The sequence below is a fragment of the Pan troglodytes genome, chromosome 2 (assembly GCF_028858775.2).
Source record: "Pan troglodytes isolate AG18354 chromosome 2, NHGRI_mPanTro3-v2.0_pri, whole genome shotgun sequence".
NCBI lineage: Eukaryota > Metazoa > Chordata > Mammalia > Primates > Hominidae > Pan > Pan troglodytes.
Genome location: NC_086015.1, coordinates 54065912 through 54081113, shown reverse-complemented (window position 1 = coordinate 54081113; position 15202 = coordinate 54065912). Strand labels below are relative to the sequence as shown.

The following is a 15202-nucleotide window of genomic DNA, read 5'->3' as shown; positions in this document are numbered from 1 at the left end:
AGTCTTCGGCCTTGGTTCCTGCAGGTTAGGGTGCTGTCCTTGGGCAGGCTATGCCCAGTCTACTTGTCCAGAGGTCAGGTAATGCACTCTCTTGAATCCCAGCAAGTCCCCCACCTAGCTCAGGAGCTAGCACACTATCAAGAAGTAAACTGTTCCTTCTGCACAGAGGCAGAGGAGCCCTCTTCTTTTCCACAGCTATCTCACATCTCCTTGGAAAGGTAGTAAGGGCTATAACTTTAGCGCCTGAAAATTTTCTTTGAAACACTGGCTGTATGGCAAAAGCACCAGGAAGACATACAACATTGAAGACAGGAAGAAAGGAGGAAGGTGAAAGCTTCACAGCAAGTTACATCCTTACAGCAGGAAACTGATTGGCTGGTGGGAGCAACAGTGGCGGCGGCGGTATCACTCTGGCTTGGAGCCTATAGAGTGAGCTAGCCCTGAGATCTGAGGAGCAACCATTGGCAAGTAAGCCTTTGGGAAAGTCTGGCACAGGAACAGGTGGGAAAAGGGGCTCAACAAGCCTGTTAAAGAGCTCCCTTGCCTCTCCATTTTGGACAAGTCATGAATTCTATTTCACATTAAAATAAAGTTTTGTTTAATAAACACTAGGCAGCAGGTATGTGTTGGTGCAGGGGAAAAAAATTCTCTGCCTACTGACAAGGGACCCTCACCCACACTTGAAAGTGAACTAACCGAGAATGCGACTCTGGAACTAGCCCCTGCGCTGTGTTCATTCTCCGCCCTCTAGGGTCCTCTGTGTTTCCTCAGACAGGGCTCTGAGTTATACAAGCCATTTCTTTGCAATTGGACCTCAGTTTCTTGCTTGAATCCATACATCTGTCAAATAATGCTTTACCTCTCTGCTTTCCACATCAAAAAAGTCAAGAGAAATACACAGGATAAAATTATTGTCTTGTCAAAACCAAGGAAAATTGCCCATCTACCTAGGTCTTAGCATCTGGTCTGAGACACTATTCCCTGGCTTGTTCTCAAGGCTAAGGACAATGATAATAAAAATCGCTAACATTTATTAAGCACTTACTCAGAGCCAGAAACCACGAAGTACATTATCTTATTTAATCCCCTAAATGATCCGATGAAATAACATTATCTACACTTTACAGATGAGGACCTATGTTCACAGAGGTGGGGTCACCCAGGTGGTGAAGGGCACAGCTGGACTTACATCTGGGCTGTAGAGAAGGGATCTCCTGTTTCATTTTTCTTTTTCCTTTTGTTTTGACTGAGGGATCTCCTGTTTCATTCACCAGCTTCTGCTCAGTATTAGGGACAGGTAATCTGGCCTTAGGGACCAATCAGAAAAGAGACAGGCTCTGTATGCAGGGAAGGATCTGGGAAGGACCACGCTATCAAGCTCCACCAATGCAGGAAGTTAGTCAAGATGAAGCGCCCCCTCCTTTTTTTTTTTTTTTTTTTTTTCCCTGAGACAGAGTTTCGCTCTTGTTGCCCAGGCTGGAGTGCTATGGCGTGATCTCGGCTCACTGCAACCTCCGCCTCCCAGGTTCAAGCGAGTCTCCTGCCTCAGCCTCCCAAGTAGCTGGGATTACAGATATGTGCCACCACGCTTGGCTAATTTTGTATTTTTAGTAGAGACGGGGTTTCTCCACGTTGGTCAGGCTGGTCTCGAATTCCCAACCTTAGGTGATCCGCCCACCTCGGCCTCCCAAAGTGCTGGGATTACAGGCGTAAGCCACTGCGCCTGGCCGTCTTTTTTTTTTTTTTTTTTTTGAGACAGAGTCTTGCTCTGTCACTCACTCTCGAGTACAGTGGCACGATCTCGGCTCACCACAACCTCCGCCTCCCAGGTTCAAGCAATTCTCCTGCCTCAGCCTCCCGAGTAGCTGGGACTACAGGCGCACACCACCATGCCTGGCTAATTTTTGTATTTTTAGTAGAGATGGGGTTTCACTATGTTGGTCAGGCTGGTCTCGAACTCCTGACCTCGTGATCTGCCCGCTTTGGCCTCCCAAAGTGCTGGGATTACAGATGTGAGCCACTGTGTCCAGCCTAAGATGAACCCCTTCTAAGCCCAGAGACAGGATATAACATCTTTAAGAGCATGGACTGTAGGCTGAGTTCCCTAAATTTGAATCCTGCCTCTACTCCATGACCTTCAGCAAGGTCCTTAACTTCTTTGTGCTTCCATTTCCTCATCTGTAAAGTAAGGACAACAGTACCTACTTCTTAGGGTGGTTGTGAAGATTAAGTAAATTCATACAGGTAAAGAGCTTAGCATAGAATATAGTGAGGGCTCAAGAAATGTTGATCATTATAAGCCCTAGGAACCAAAAAAGACCAGCATCAGCAGGTGGGAGTCAAACAGCCACTCATTTCACCTTGCTTGCTTGCTAGGTAGGAATATTCCACCACCCATTTTAATCTCCTGAAAGACTAAGCTTTCATACGGAATGGTCACTACACATCAGAAATTGTATCCTTACGACAGTACTTTGTGTTGTCAAATTACTGCTCCAGATCTTACAGTCTACTTAATCTTGCTGGCCTTTTATTTATTTTCAGCAACAAACAGTATCTGGTACCAAAAAGGAGCTTAGTAAGCTCTTGCTGAATGAATCAAAGACTGAATAGAGCCAACTATCCCTGGAGGACCTGGTGCTTGGTACACAGTGGCTCTGGAGGGAGATACTGCTGTTAGAGCATACATCTGTATACCCAATCCATAAAACATGTGGGTTGTCATTTGAACAGTGAGTAAGAACAAGGCACTGCTGTCAATTTCAGTCACCTGCAAATTCTGATTTCACCAACTGGAGGCATTAATGGATTCAGGTATTTCTAAGGCACTTTATACTTCTCAGACAACAAAAATGTTCCAGTAGCTGTGGATGACCTTTTGTTGAGGGCAGGGAACTCCCCTTGCCAGGAGTCCCCATCAGCATGTCAACTTTGAGATTACTTTTACCTCATGTGTTACAAAAGCAATGATTTCTTATTCTCACAGAATCATCTATAACTCGGGCAGTCCTTTTTCTCAACCTGCACATAGTTAGACGTAGGACAGTGACCACTGCTAAAGAATGTGAAATGGTTTTAACATCACTGTTGAAGGGTAGCCAATTGTTTCTTTTTCTCTCTTAAAAAAATTATTATTATTTTTCCAAAACCAAAAAGGGTCAATATAGCCAATTGTTTAAAAAGAATAGGTAGTCATAGGACAAACCTGTATGAGAACAATTTATCTATGATTTGATTCCCCAGCTGCTATCATACATAGGCAACTCAGATATACCAAGCACAGGTATGACATACATACACTGCACCCCTCCCCATTGCTGCCTTTCTCTGGATTTCAGAAAACAGAGACCTGTCAGTGTCTCCTAGGAAAGTAACCTGTAGGGAGTTAGACTAATGAATGGGTAGGATGATGCAATCACCTTCAGTAGATGTCCATTCTTTTCTTTTTTTTTGAGACGGAGTCTCGCTCTGTCGCCAGGCTGGAGTGCAGTGATGCGATTTTGGCTCACTGCAACCTCCGCCTCCCAAGTTCGAGCAATTCTCCTGCCTCGGCCTCTCGAGTAGCTTGTATTTTAGCAGAGATGGGGTTTCACCATGTTGGCCAGGATGGGCTCTACCTCCTGACCTCATGATCCACCCGCCTCAGCCTCCCAAAGTGCTGGGATTACAGGCATGAGCCCCAGCGCCCAGCTGTGGATGTCCATTCTTAATTGCCTATTATCTATTAGAGTATCTTCACACATTAGAATATTTATTCATCTTTTGATTTATTGAGTTATTAAGCTACTCAAGCAAGGGAGTCATGAAAGCCATGTGTCTGATTAACCAGGTCTGGCTCCTAAAGAGGTACCATATAGGCCAGGCAGGGTGGCTCACCTGTAATCCTAGCACTTTGGGAGGCCGAGGCGGGTGGACTGCCTGAGCTCAGTTCGAGACCAGCCTGGGCAACACAGTGAAACCCTGTCTCTACTAAAATACAAAAAATTAGCTGGTTGCGGTGATATACACCTGCAGTCCCAGCCAGTCGGAAGACTGAGGCAGAATTGCTAGAACCCGGGAGGCGGAGGTTGCACTGAGCCAAGATCACGCCACTGCACTCCAGCCTGGGTGACAGAGTGAGACTCCGTCTCTTTAAAAAAAAAAAAAAAAAAAGGCTGGGCACGGTGGCCCATGCCTGTAATCCCAGCACTTTGGGAGGCTGAGGTGGGAGGATCACAAGGTCAGGAGATCAAGACCATCCTGGCCAACATGGTGAAATCCCGTCTCTACTAAAAATACAAAAGTGAGCTGGGTGTGGTGGCACCTGCTTGTAATCCCAGCTACTCGGGAGGCTGAGGCAGGAGAATCGTTTGAACCAGGGAGTCAGAGGTTGCAGTGAGCCAAGATCATGCCACTGCACTCTAGCCTGGCAACAGAGCCAGATTCCGACTCAAAAAAAGAGGGGCCATATATATATATGTGTACATACATATATGTATGTATGTATGTATATGTATATGTATATGTATATAAAAAGAAGAGAGATAGATCTCTCTTTTTTTTGAGGCAGGGTCTTGCTCTGTTGCCCAGGCTGGAGTGGCATGCAGTGGCATGATCTTGGCACACTGCAACCTCTGCCTCCCTGGTTCAAGCGATTCTCTTGTTTCTGCCTCCCAAGTAGCTGGGATTACAGGTGTGCGCCACTACACCGGGATAATTTTTGTATTTTTAGTAGAGATGGGGTTTCACCATGTTGGCCAGGCTGGTCTTGAACTCCTGGCCTAAAGTGATCGCCTGCCTCGGCCTCCCAAAGTGCTGGGATTACAGGCATGAGCCACTGCACCCGGCTAAGAGGTACCATATATTAGAAAGTAAAACCAAAGACATCTCCTCCTTTCTCAGCAGTGTTAGATTAGGCTTAAATTAGACTAAAACCTGCTAAAATCCTTTCCAGCCCAAAGCCATCACTTGGCAAAGTCACACATAGATATTACTAAGTACATTTCAAGAAACCTTAATATGAAGCTGCAAAAAGCTAGATATTTGCACTCCAGAATGGCAAATCAAGTCCTTATTCTCCACCTAGAGACACCACAGAGGAGCAAACTCTGGGTCTGGAGGGCTGCTGATTGAACATCTACATTCCCATTTCCTTTTTCATCAGCTGCTCTTAGAGACTTCATGATCTCATTTTGTGACTGCCTGTCAGAAGGACTAGGGTCAGAGTGTTGAAACTCTACCATATGCTCCCATTCCGTTGGCTCAAAACCAATCATCAAGGATAGCCTTTTTTTTAAAAAAAAAAAAAAAGACAGGGTCTCGCTTCTGTTGCCCAGGTTGGAGGCTAGATAGAGCACAGTGGTGCAATCATGACTGACTGCAGCCTTGACCTCCCAGGCTCAAGCAATCCTCCTACCTCAGCCTCCCTAAGTAGCTGAGACCACAGGTGCACACCACCATGCCCAGCTAATTTTTAAAATTTTTTGTAGAGATGGGGGTCTCACTATGTTGCCTAGGCTGGTCTCAAACTCCTGGGCTCAAGTGATCCTCCTGCCTCAGCTTCCCAAAGTGTTGAGATTACAGGCGTGAGTTATGGTGCCCAGCCTCAAGGATTCTTAAAATACTGGGAGGTACAAGAGAAAATGGAAAGAAAACATTTCTGGACAGCAGCTTTGCATCTTTGTTAAAGATCTTCAATGCAAGCTCAGTTGTAGTTATACTTTGTACTGAGAAAATGACTGCTGTGTGATCTTCCCATTACAACATAGAAAGCGATAAACAGTATCAAAAGGCAGGGAAAAAGTATATGAGCTTTGTGAATACAACTCACATTGAAAAGTCACAATTACTCTTCATTGTTTTGTGTTTCTTCCAAACACAGTATGGGAGTATCAGGTTATTGGTGGCTGAGAACTGGTACTGTTTATCAGAGATAGTATCTTTATTCACAAAGCAATTTACAGTTTACAAAGGCATTCTTCACAATATCATCTCATTAGATCCTTACAAATAGGGCATATGGATGGCTGGGATACATGGAGTAGTCTGCCCAAGAATACAGAGCTAATTAGCAACACATACAGTACTAAAAGTCAGGTTTTCTTTTTGCCATATTGTCTTTGTTTTTAAATTCCAGAGAGTCAGTCCATTCATGACACTTCCCACACCAAAGAGGTAGCTTCTGATGAAAAGATACAGTAGAGTCTAAAGACGTTTGCAAGAAATGGACTCATAGGGAGTTTTTAGAGAGACTGCCACAAAGCCCTTGTTTCTTGACAGCACTGCCAATCCCTCAAACTGGTCTGCTTAAGATGGGCTTTCTGTTCTTAAAACACCTACAATTGCTTTAGGTGCTGTGTCTAAGATAAAGAGTGCTACTAGTAAATGGCTGCTACCAGGAGTTTCAAGAACCATGTCAAATGGACCTGCAGAAAGAGCAAAGCCCGGGGAAGAAAAGTAACAGGTTTAAAACAGATGTGTCATTTCTCTTAGTATAAAAGATTACTTTTTATAGAAATCCTTTGTAAAGCAGTCAGGCTCATTCTTTATGGTACAAGGATATGTTATAGTTCAAATATTTTTTAAAACCCACTATTCCCAAAGGCCAAACCAAAATGAGACAGAAGAGGGAAGGAGGAGATGGAGGAAGAAAGAAAGTACAGTGGCTAAGGGAAGTACAAAGAATGCCCTATGTCAGCTCTATAGCTCTGCCTGTTGGCCTTCTCCATGTCCTCCATTTTGACTAGACTTTTTACCCAACAGGATCTGAGCTGCACTTTGAGCATCCAGGAGATAAGGCCCCACTGGGACTTCCAGTGAAAACACAATCCTACTTCAGTGTCCAATGTAAGGTTGAGGGGCATGAAGACACTGCCCTGTCAGCTGCCACTTCCTATCTTTTCTTGACTAGATGAAAGCACAACAAAAACTTTTACTAAAATGTTCTTGACAGCAAACGTTTTAGACTATATGACGCCAGCAACAACCAGCATCAAGCCAAAATCTTATTTGTGTTCTCTGAAGCAAAACGGCTGTTTCACTGAGCCCCAGAGCCCCACCCACTTGGATCAGAGCTGGCAGAAGTCAGGGTCTCAAGATGAACTCTGCGGCTGGGCACAGTGGCTCACGCCTGTAACCCCAGCATTTGGGGAGGTCAAAGCAGGTGGATTGCTTGAGCTCAGGAGTTCGAGACCAGCCTGGGCAATGTGATAAAACCCCGCCTCTACAAAAAATACAAAATGGTAGTGTGCGCCTGTTATCCTAGCTACTCTGGGGGCTGAGGTGGGAGGGTTGCTTGAACCTGTGAGGTCGAGGCTGCAGTAAGCCAAGCTCACGCCATTGCATTCCAGCCTGGGTGACAAAGTGAGACCCAATCTCAAAAAAAAAAAAAAAAGAACTCTGCTCTGGGAACACAATACACTCCAAGCCAGACCCTGACATAAGAAAATGTAAATATACACATATATATGTATATATCTATATATATATAGATATACGTGTGCGTATATATCTATATATATAGATATACGTGTGTGTGTATATATATATATGCATGTGTGTGTGTATATATATATATATTTTTTTTTTTTTTTTTTTTGAGAAGGAGCCTTGCTCTGTCACCCAGGCTGGAGTGCAGTGGTGCGATCTCAGCTCACTGCAAGCTCTGCCTCCCGGGTTCATGCAATTCTCCTGCCTCAGCCTCCCGAGTAGCTGGGACTACAGGCACCCATCACCACGCCTGGCTAATTTTTTGTATTTTTAGTAGACACGGGGTTTCACCGTGTTAGCCAGGATGGTCTCGGTCTCCTGACCTCGTGAGCTGCCCACCTCGGCCTCCCAAAGTGTTGGGATTACAGGCGTGAGCCAGGGCACCCGGCCGAGAACTTAAATATTTTAAAGGTGTCTGGTGCTAAGAATATATTCCACCCACTTCGCTACCACTCCTTGCAGGTCTTACATGCATTTTAAAGTAAGATTCAGGTTCTAGAAAATGCCTCCTATCATGATGAAAGAAAATCAGGGATCCGTAGTCTTGGAGGTAATTCCATGAGCTTGGCTCCAGGAACATAGAAAGAACCGTGCCTACCAGGGGATCCACACATCTCTCCTATTCTAAGGTTCCATTACATTTGTATTTGTGGCAAAAACAAAGAGGCAAAATATATAAATAAGCAAGTAAGTAAGTAATCAAAAGAGCCTCAAATCTTTTCTCTCCTTGTGAGAAGACAAGACTCTATCATAAAGACTGAGACTGTGAGGCAGACAGGGCATTCAACAAATTCCTTCATCACAGAATCTCCGTAGATTGCTTCTTACAATTTATAAACTCCAACTATTAGCACTCAGAACAACTGAAAAACTGAACCACTAAAATGCAGATTTTTAAAAAACTTTTCAGCTTGTTATAATTTTGTATCTTTTAGAGCAATGGTTCACCTAACATTTATAAAAACCTTAGTCAAAATTTCTCTGGTTAATAATTTATTTCCGTATGCTGGGTGCGGTGGCCCATGCCTGTAATCCCAGCACTTTGGGAGACCAAGGGGGGGGGGGGGGCGGTGGATCACCTGAGGTCAGGAGTTCCAGACCAGCCTGGCCAACATGGTGAAACCCTGTCTCTACTACAAGTACAAAATTAGCCGGGTGTGGTAATGGGCGCTTCTAATCCCAGCTACTCGGGAGGCTGAGGCAGGAGCATCGCTTGAACCCGGGAGGTGGAGGTTGCAGCGAGCCGAGATTGCGTGATTGCACTCCAGCCTGGGTGAAAAGAGCGAGACTCCATCTCAAAATAAATAAATAAATAATAATAATTTATTTTCACAAAAAGATATGGCCTAATTCTTGGTGGAAGTAAAATATCACATTTTGACATATTTTACTGATAATTCTCAGAATTCCCTTCAGAATTCAGAATTCTATAACCTCTATCTTATTTTTTCCTCTTTCCTGAGTTGATTCCAATCACATAGCAATGAAATAAAAATACTCACAAAGTAGAATATGTACAGAAACAAGATACAGCTTGTTCTTTTCTGACAATTGAATCAGTTAACCCTAAAATAATACTTCTGAATACATACTGTTCAACTAATATTTTAGGGAGGTGACTATGCCCCCCTGCTTTTTTTGAGACAGGGTCTTGCTCTGTCACTCAGGCTAGAGTGCACTGGTGTTGTATGATCATAGCTCATTGCAGCCTTGATCTCCTGAGCTCAAGCAATCATCCCACCTCAGCTTCCTGACAAGCTGGGACAATACGTGCATGTCACCAAGTCTGGCTAATTTATTTTATTTTATTTTATGCAGACATGGGGTCTTCCTATGATGCCCACGCTGGTCTTGAACTCCTGGGCTCAAATGATCCTCCTGCCACAGCCTCCCAAAGGGCTGGAATTACAGGTGTTAGCCATCATGCCCAGCCAATTCTCTTCTTAGGCAGAAAGCTATTGACCCAATGCCACTCAGAAGTACCAAGACTAAGAATGGAAGCTTTTTGGGAGGCCGAGGTGGATGGATCACAAGGTCAAGAGATCGAGACCATACTGGCCAACATGGTGAAGCCCCGTCTCTACTAAAAATTAAAAAAAAAATTAGCTGGGCATGGTGGCATGCGCCTGTAGTCCCAACTACTTGGGAGGCTGAGGCAGGAGAATCACTTGAACCCAGGAGGCGGAGGCTGCAGTGAGCCAAGATCGCACCACTGCACTCTAGCCTCGCGACAGAGTAAGACTCCCATCTCCAAAAAAAAAGAAAGGAAGCTTTAAGTCAGAAAAGGTTCACTGGGATACATGGGATACAAGGTTAGGTCCCTAATCCTTTTTGTTCTACTTATTTTCACAAGCAAATAACACAAAGAATTATCAAACTTCAGCCCCTGATAAAAATGAGGGCTGGCTTCTAACATTGAAGACATGCTATGGTTAAATTAGCCAATATTTGGAAAGCAGCATTTACTGAGCTATAATATCATGGCTGCTACAATATAATGGCTATAATATCTTAACTTTTTTTTTTTTAACAGCAGATATGTATAGAGTGAGGGAATGATTCCTGCACGAAGAAGAAATTTGTAGTAATCCAGGAGTTAGGGAGAAGACAAAGCCAGCATGTCACTAACTATATCCCTGCTGGAGTTGGGATCATGTGCTACAAAGGCATAGCCCATAGCTAGTCATCAAGAAACTCTCCTGATCAGACCTGTATGCCTTGGCAATCTATCACAGACGTAACCCTTGGATGCCTTTAAACACCATCAGACGTTAAGACATACCATCCAGTTTATTAAAAGGCATCTCTTGTAGTTTGAAGGCTATAAAAAGAAAATACGTTTAAAAAGGGAGACCCTGCTGGGCGCAGTGGCTCATGCCTGTAATCCCAGCACTTTGGGAGCTGAGGTGGGCGAATCAACTGAGGTCAGGAGTTTGAGAACAGCCTGGCCAATATAGTGAAACCTGGTCTGTACCAAAAATATAAAAATTGAGCTGGGCGCAGTGGCTCACGTCTGTAATCCCAGCACTTTGGGAGGCCAAGGTGGGTGGATCACAAGGTGTGGAGTTCAAGACTAGCCTGGCCAAGATGGTGCAACCCTGTCTCTATTAAAAATACAAAAAAATTAGCCAGACATGGTGGTGGGCACCTGTAATCCCAGCTACTCAGGAGGCTGAGGCACGAGAATTGCTTGAACCTGGGAGGGGAGGTTGCAGTGAGCCGAAATCACGCCACTGCGTTCCAGCCTGGGCAACAGAGTGAGACTCTGTCTCAAAAAAAAAAAAAAAATTTAAATAAAATCATAAAAAGGGAGACCTTTGAACAGTATTAGGAAGCGTGCTGCAGTTTCTTTTTTATTTTATTTATTTTTTTTGAGACGGAGTCTGGCTCTGTCGACCAGGCTGGAGTGCAATGGCGTGATCTCAACTCACTGCAAGCTCCGCTTCCCAGGTTCACACCATTCTCCTGCCTCAGCCTCCCAAGTAGCTGGGACTACAGGCGCCCGCCACCACGCCCGGCTAATTTTTTGTATTTTTAGTAGAGACGGGGTTTCACCGTGTTAGCCAGGATGGTCTCGATCTCCTGACCTCATGGTCCGCCCACCTCGGCCTCCCAAAGTGCTGGGATTACAGGTGTGAGCCACTGCACCCTGTCCTGAAGTTTCTATTATACAGAGTAGCCTGTAAGTCTGGCTTTTCCAGGGCACTTTTAACTGTTCTCTATCCTGTTGAAAGGCTATGTGTTGGTGCACTTGTCTTTCAGGTCACCTGCTTGGCCCTCTTCCAAGTGTACTTTCCTTCCTTTCATTCCTGTTCTAAAGCTTTTAAATAAACTTTCTCTCCTGTTGTAAAACTTGCCTTGGTCTCTCCTTCTGCCTTATGACCCTCAGTCAAATTGTTTCTTCTGAGGAGGCAAGAATTGAAGTTGCTGCAGACCTGTATGGATACAGATTTGCTGCCCTTAGCAGATAGACAGATAAAGAGAGGGGAGGGGAGGAGAGGGGAGGGGAGGGGAGGGAAGATGAGAGGAGAGGAGAGGAGAGGGAAGATGAGAGGAGAGGAGAGGAGAGGAGAAAGAGAAACAGATTTTTTTCTTTTCCTAGCCTATGTTAGAAGCCATAGCAAATTAGTGAAAGGGACAAAGAAGCTGAGCCTGCTTCTTTAGCCATGATATATCAGTACTGTTCCTTAGAAGGAAAACTGCCCTTGCTATAGACTGGAATTTTCTCTTTTCAGAATAAAAGTTTTGGTTCCTTGTCCAATTATTCATTGCCTTTTTTTTTTTTTTTGAGACGGAGTCTCGCTCTATCGCCCAGGCTGGAGTGCAGTGGTGTGATCTCGGCTCACTGCAACTTCCGCCTCCCGGGTTCAAGCAATTCTCCTGACTCAGCCTCCCTAGTAGCTGGGATTACAAGCATGCGCTACTACACCCGGCTAGCTTTTGTATTTTTAGTAGAGATGGGGTTTCGCCATGTTGGCCAAGCTGGTCTCAAACTCCTGACCTCAAGTGATCTGCCGCCTTGGCCTCCCAAAGTGCTGGGATTACAGGCGTGAGCCACCGCACCTGGCCACCACCATCTGAAATTCTTATCAGGAAAACTGCAGAATGGAAAGAGTTATTTAACACTGCTGGAAGTGAAGAGAGACAAAAAGAGAGTGAGAAAATATGCCAACAGGTCATATAAAGTGCACCGTGAGCATGTACAATGAACAAAGCTGGATGGGAACCAGAGAAAAAAAAATGAAACACCACACTAAGAAGTCTAGGCTGAGCGTGATGGCTCACGCTTGTAATCCCAGCACTTTGGGATGCCGAGGTTGGGGGATCACTTCAGGTCAGGAGTTCCAGACCAGCCTGGCTAATATGGTGAAACCTTGTCTCTACTAAAAACACAAAAATTAGCTGAGTGTGGTGGCAACAAGAGTGAAACCCTGTCTCAGAAAAAAAAAAAGGAAGTATAGAAACAAATAAAAAGAAGACATAGTCTTATTAAGATGGGCCTGGCAGAAATGGTGTTTCTAGACAGGGGGCATTTGATCTCTGTCCTTGTATGTTTATGTATAATAAGGTTTAGGAAAAACACACATAGAAAAACTATATCCGGCCAAGCGCTGTGGCTCAGTCCTGTAATCCTACCACTTTGGGAGGCCAAGGCAGGGGGATCACGAGGTCAGGAGATTGAGACCATCCTGGCCGACATGGTAAAACCCCATCTCTACTAAAAATACAAAAATTAGCTGGGCGTGGTGGTATGCACCTGTAGCCCCAGCTACTCGGGAGGCTGAGGCAGAATTACTTGAACCTGGGAGGCAGAGCTTGCAATGAGCTGAGATCACGCCACTGCACTCCACCTGGCTACAGAGCGAGACTCCATCTCAAAAAAAGAAAAAAAAGAAAAAACCATATCCAAAGCTGCTCAGGCAAAACATGGTCTTTACCACACAGTAACTTAGCTTCTGAATCTACTGACCTGGCATTCAAACTTCATATACTTACATCAGTGCTGGATGTTCCACAGCATATGCTTTAGTTACTAATCACCAGCCTATGGGTCATTTTAAAGAATATAAAAACAGAAGTGAACATTTTTATTATATTTTATTTATATATTTAATTATAAACTTAGTAGTTTTGTACTGTTTTGTTTTAAAGCATCAGGTTTCAGGAGCTCAAGATTATAGTGAACTACGGATCATACCACTGTACATATGTGAGGCCCCGTCTCTTTTTCTTTTTTTTCTTTTCGAGACAGAGTCTCACTCTGTCACCCAGGCTGGAGTGCACTGGCACAGTCTTGGCTCACTGCAACCTCCGCCTCCCGGGTTCAAGCACTTCTCCTGCCTGAGCCTCCTGAGTAGCTGGGATTACCGGTATGCACCACCATGCCCAGCTAATTTTTGTATTTTTAGTAGAGACTGGGTTTCTCCGTGTTGGCCAGGCTGGTCTCAAACTCCTGACCTCAGGTGATCTGCCCACCTTGGCCTCCCAAAGTGCTGTGATTACAGGCATGAGCTTGGCTTCCCTGTCTCTTCTCTATTTCTTTTTCTTTTTTTTTTGAGACGGAGTTTTGCTCTTGTTGCCCAGGTTGGAGTGCAATGGCACGATCTCGGCTCACTGCAACCTCTGCCTCCTTGTTTCAAGCGGTTCTCCTGCCTCAGCCTCCCGAATAGCTGGAATTACAGCCATGCGCCACCATGCCCGGCTAATTTTGTATTTTTAGTAGAGACAGGGTTTCCCCATGTTGGCCAGGCTAGTCTCGAACTCTGACCTTAGGTGATCCACCCGCCTCGGCCTCCCAAAGTGCTGGGATTATAGGCGTGAGCCACCGTGCCCGGCCCCCTGTCTCTATTTCTTAAAAGAAGCATTTGGCTGGTGATAATTATATATTTAGTATTTTTTAAAATTATTATAAGAATAATTAATGTTTGGAGAAACGAGTTCTGTAACCGGAAAGAATCTGGTTCTCATTCTGGGAAATTAAGAGACTACTAATAGTCTCCCAATGTCTATTTGCTCTCTTACCTTGGGAGCAAATCCCTGCTTTTTTTTTTTTTTTTTTTTTTTGAGATGGAGTCTCGCCCTGTTGCCAGGCTGGAGCGCAATGGCGCGACCTTCGCTCACTGCAACCTCCACCTCCTGGGTTCAACCAATTCTCCTGCCTCAGCCTCCTGAGTAGCTTGGACTACAGGCACACAACACCACGCCCAGCTAATTTTTGTATTTTTTTTTAGTAGAGATGGGGTTTCACCATGTTGGTCAGGACGGTCTCCATCTCTTGATCTCATGATCCGCCCGCCTCGACCTCCCAAAGTGCTGGGATTACGGGTGTGAGCCACCGTGCCCGGCCTGGAAAATTAAGAGACTACTAGTAGTCTCCTAATGCCTATCTGCTCTCTTTACCTTGGGAGAAAATCCGCTTTTTAACTGGGCACATAGCTGCCTAAAATAAAGACGTTCTGCAGCCCTCCTTGAAGCTGAAGTGTGGCTATGACTAAATTCTGATCAACTGAACATAACTAGAAGTAATGCTTGAAACGCTCAAAAGTATCCTTTTTAAAAAAATTTTTGTGGATACATAGTAGGTGTATTTATTTATGGAGTACAGGAGATGTTTTGATACAGGCATGCAATGTGAAATAAGCATATCATGGGGAATAGAGTATCCATCCCCTCATGCATTTATCTTTTGAGTTACAACCAATCAAATTATACTCTGCATTATTTTATTTTTTTCTCTTTATGTTATTTTAAAATGTACAATTAAGTCATTATTGACTATACTCACCCTATTGTGGTATCAAATAGTAGGTCTTTTTTTTTATACTTTAAGTTCTAGGGTACATGGTGCACAATGTGCAGGTTTGTTACACATGTATACATGTGCCATGTTGGTGTGCTGCACCCATTAACTCGTCATTTACATTAAGTATATCTCCTAATGCTATCACTCCCCCCTCCCCCACCCCACAACAGGCCCCAGTGTGTGATGTTCCCCGCTCTGTGTCCAAGTGTTCTCATTGTTCAATTCCCACGTATAAGTGAGAACATGTGGTGTCTGGTTTTCTGCCCTTAGATAGTTTGCTCAGAATGATGGTTTACAGCTTCATCCATGTCCCTACAAAGGACATGAACTCATCCTTTTTTATTGCTGCATAGTATTCCATGGTGTATATGTGCCACATTTTCTTAAACCAGTCTATCATTGATGGACATTTGGATTGGTTCCAAGTCTTTG

At 44.4% G+C, this 15202-nt stretch overlaps 1 protein-coding gene across 32 annotated transcripts in view; it reads right to left on the bottom strand.

The window, feature by feature from the left end:
• The window catches only part of RBM6 (RNA binding motif protein 6), a 136238-nt gene that overhangs the window by 30444 nt on the left and 90592 nt on the right, over positions 1-15202 (bottom strand). For 2 of the 32 annotated variants that reach the window (XM_063805808.1, XM_063805815.1), the window contains one exon: positions 1190-1307. The exons of 28 other annotated variants lie outside the window; for them this stretch is intronic. The gene's annotated coding sequence lies outside the window, so the exon portion shown is untranslated. Of the gene's footprint in view, positions 1-696; positions 864-1189; positions 1308-12963; positions 13008-15202 lie in introns of those variants that run through there. 2 more of the 32 variants (XM_063805819.1, XM_054681892.2) reach the window with 2 other exon arrangements.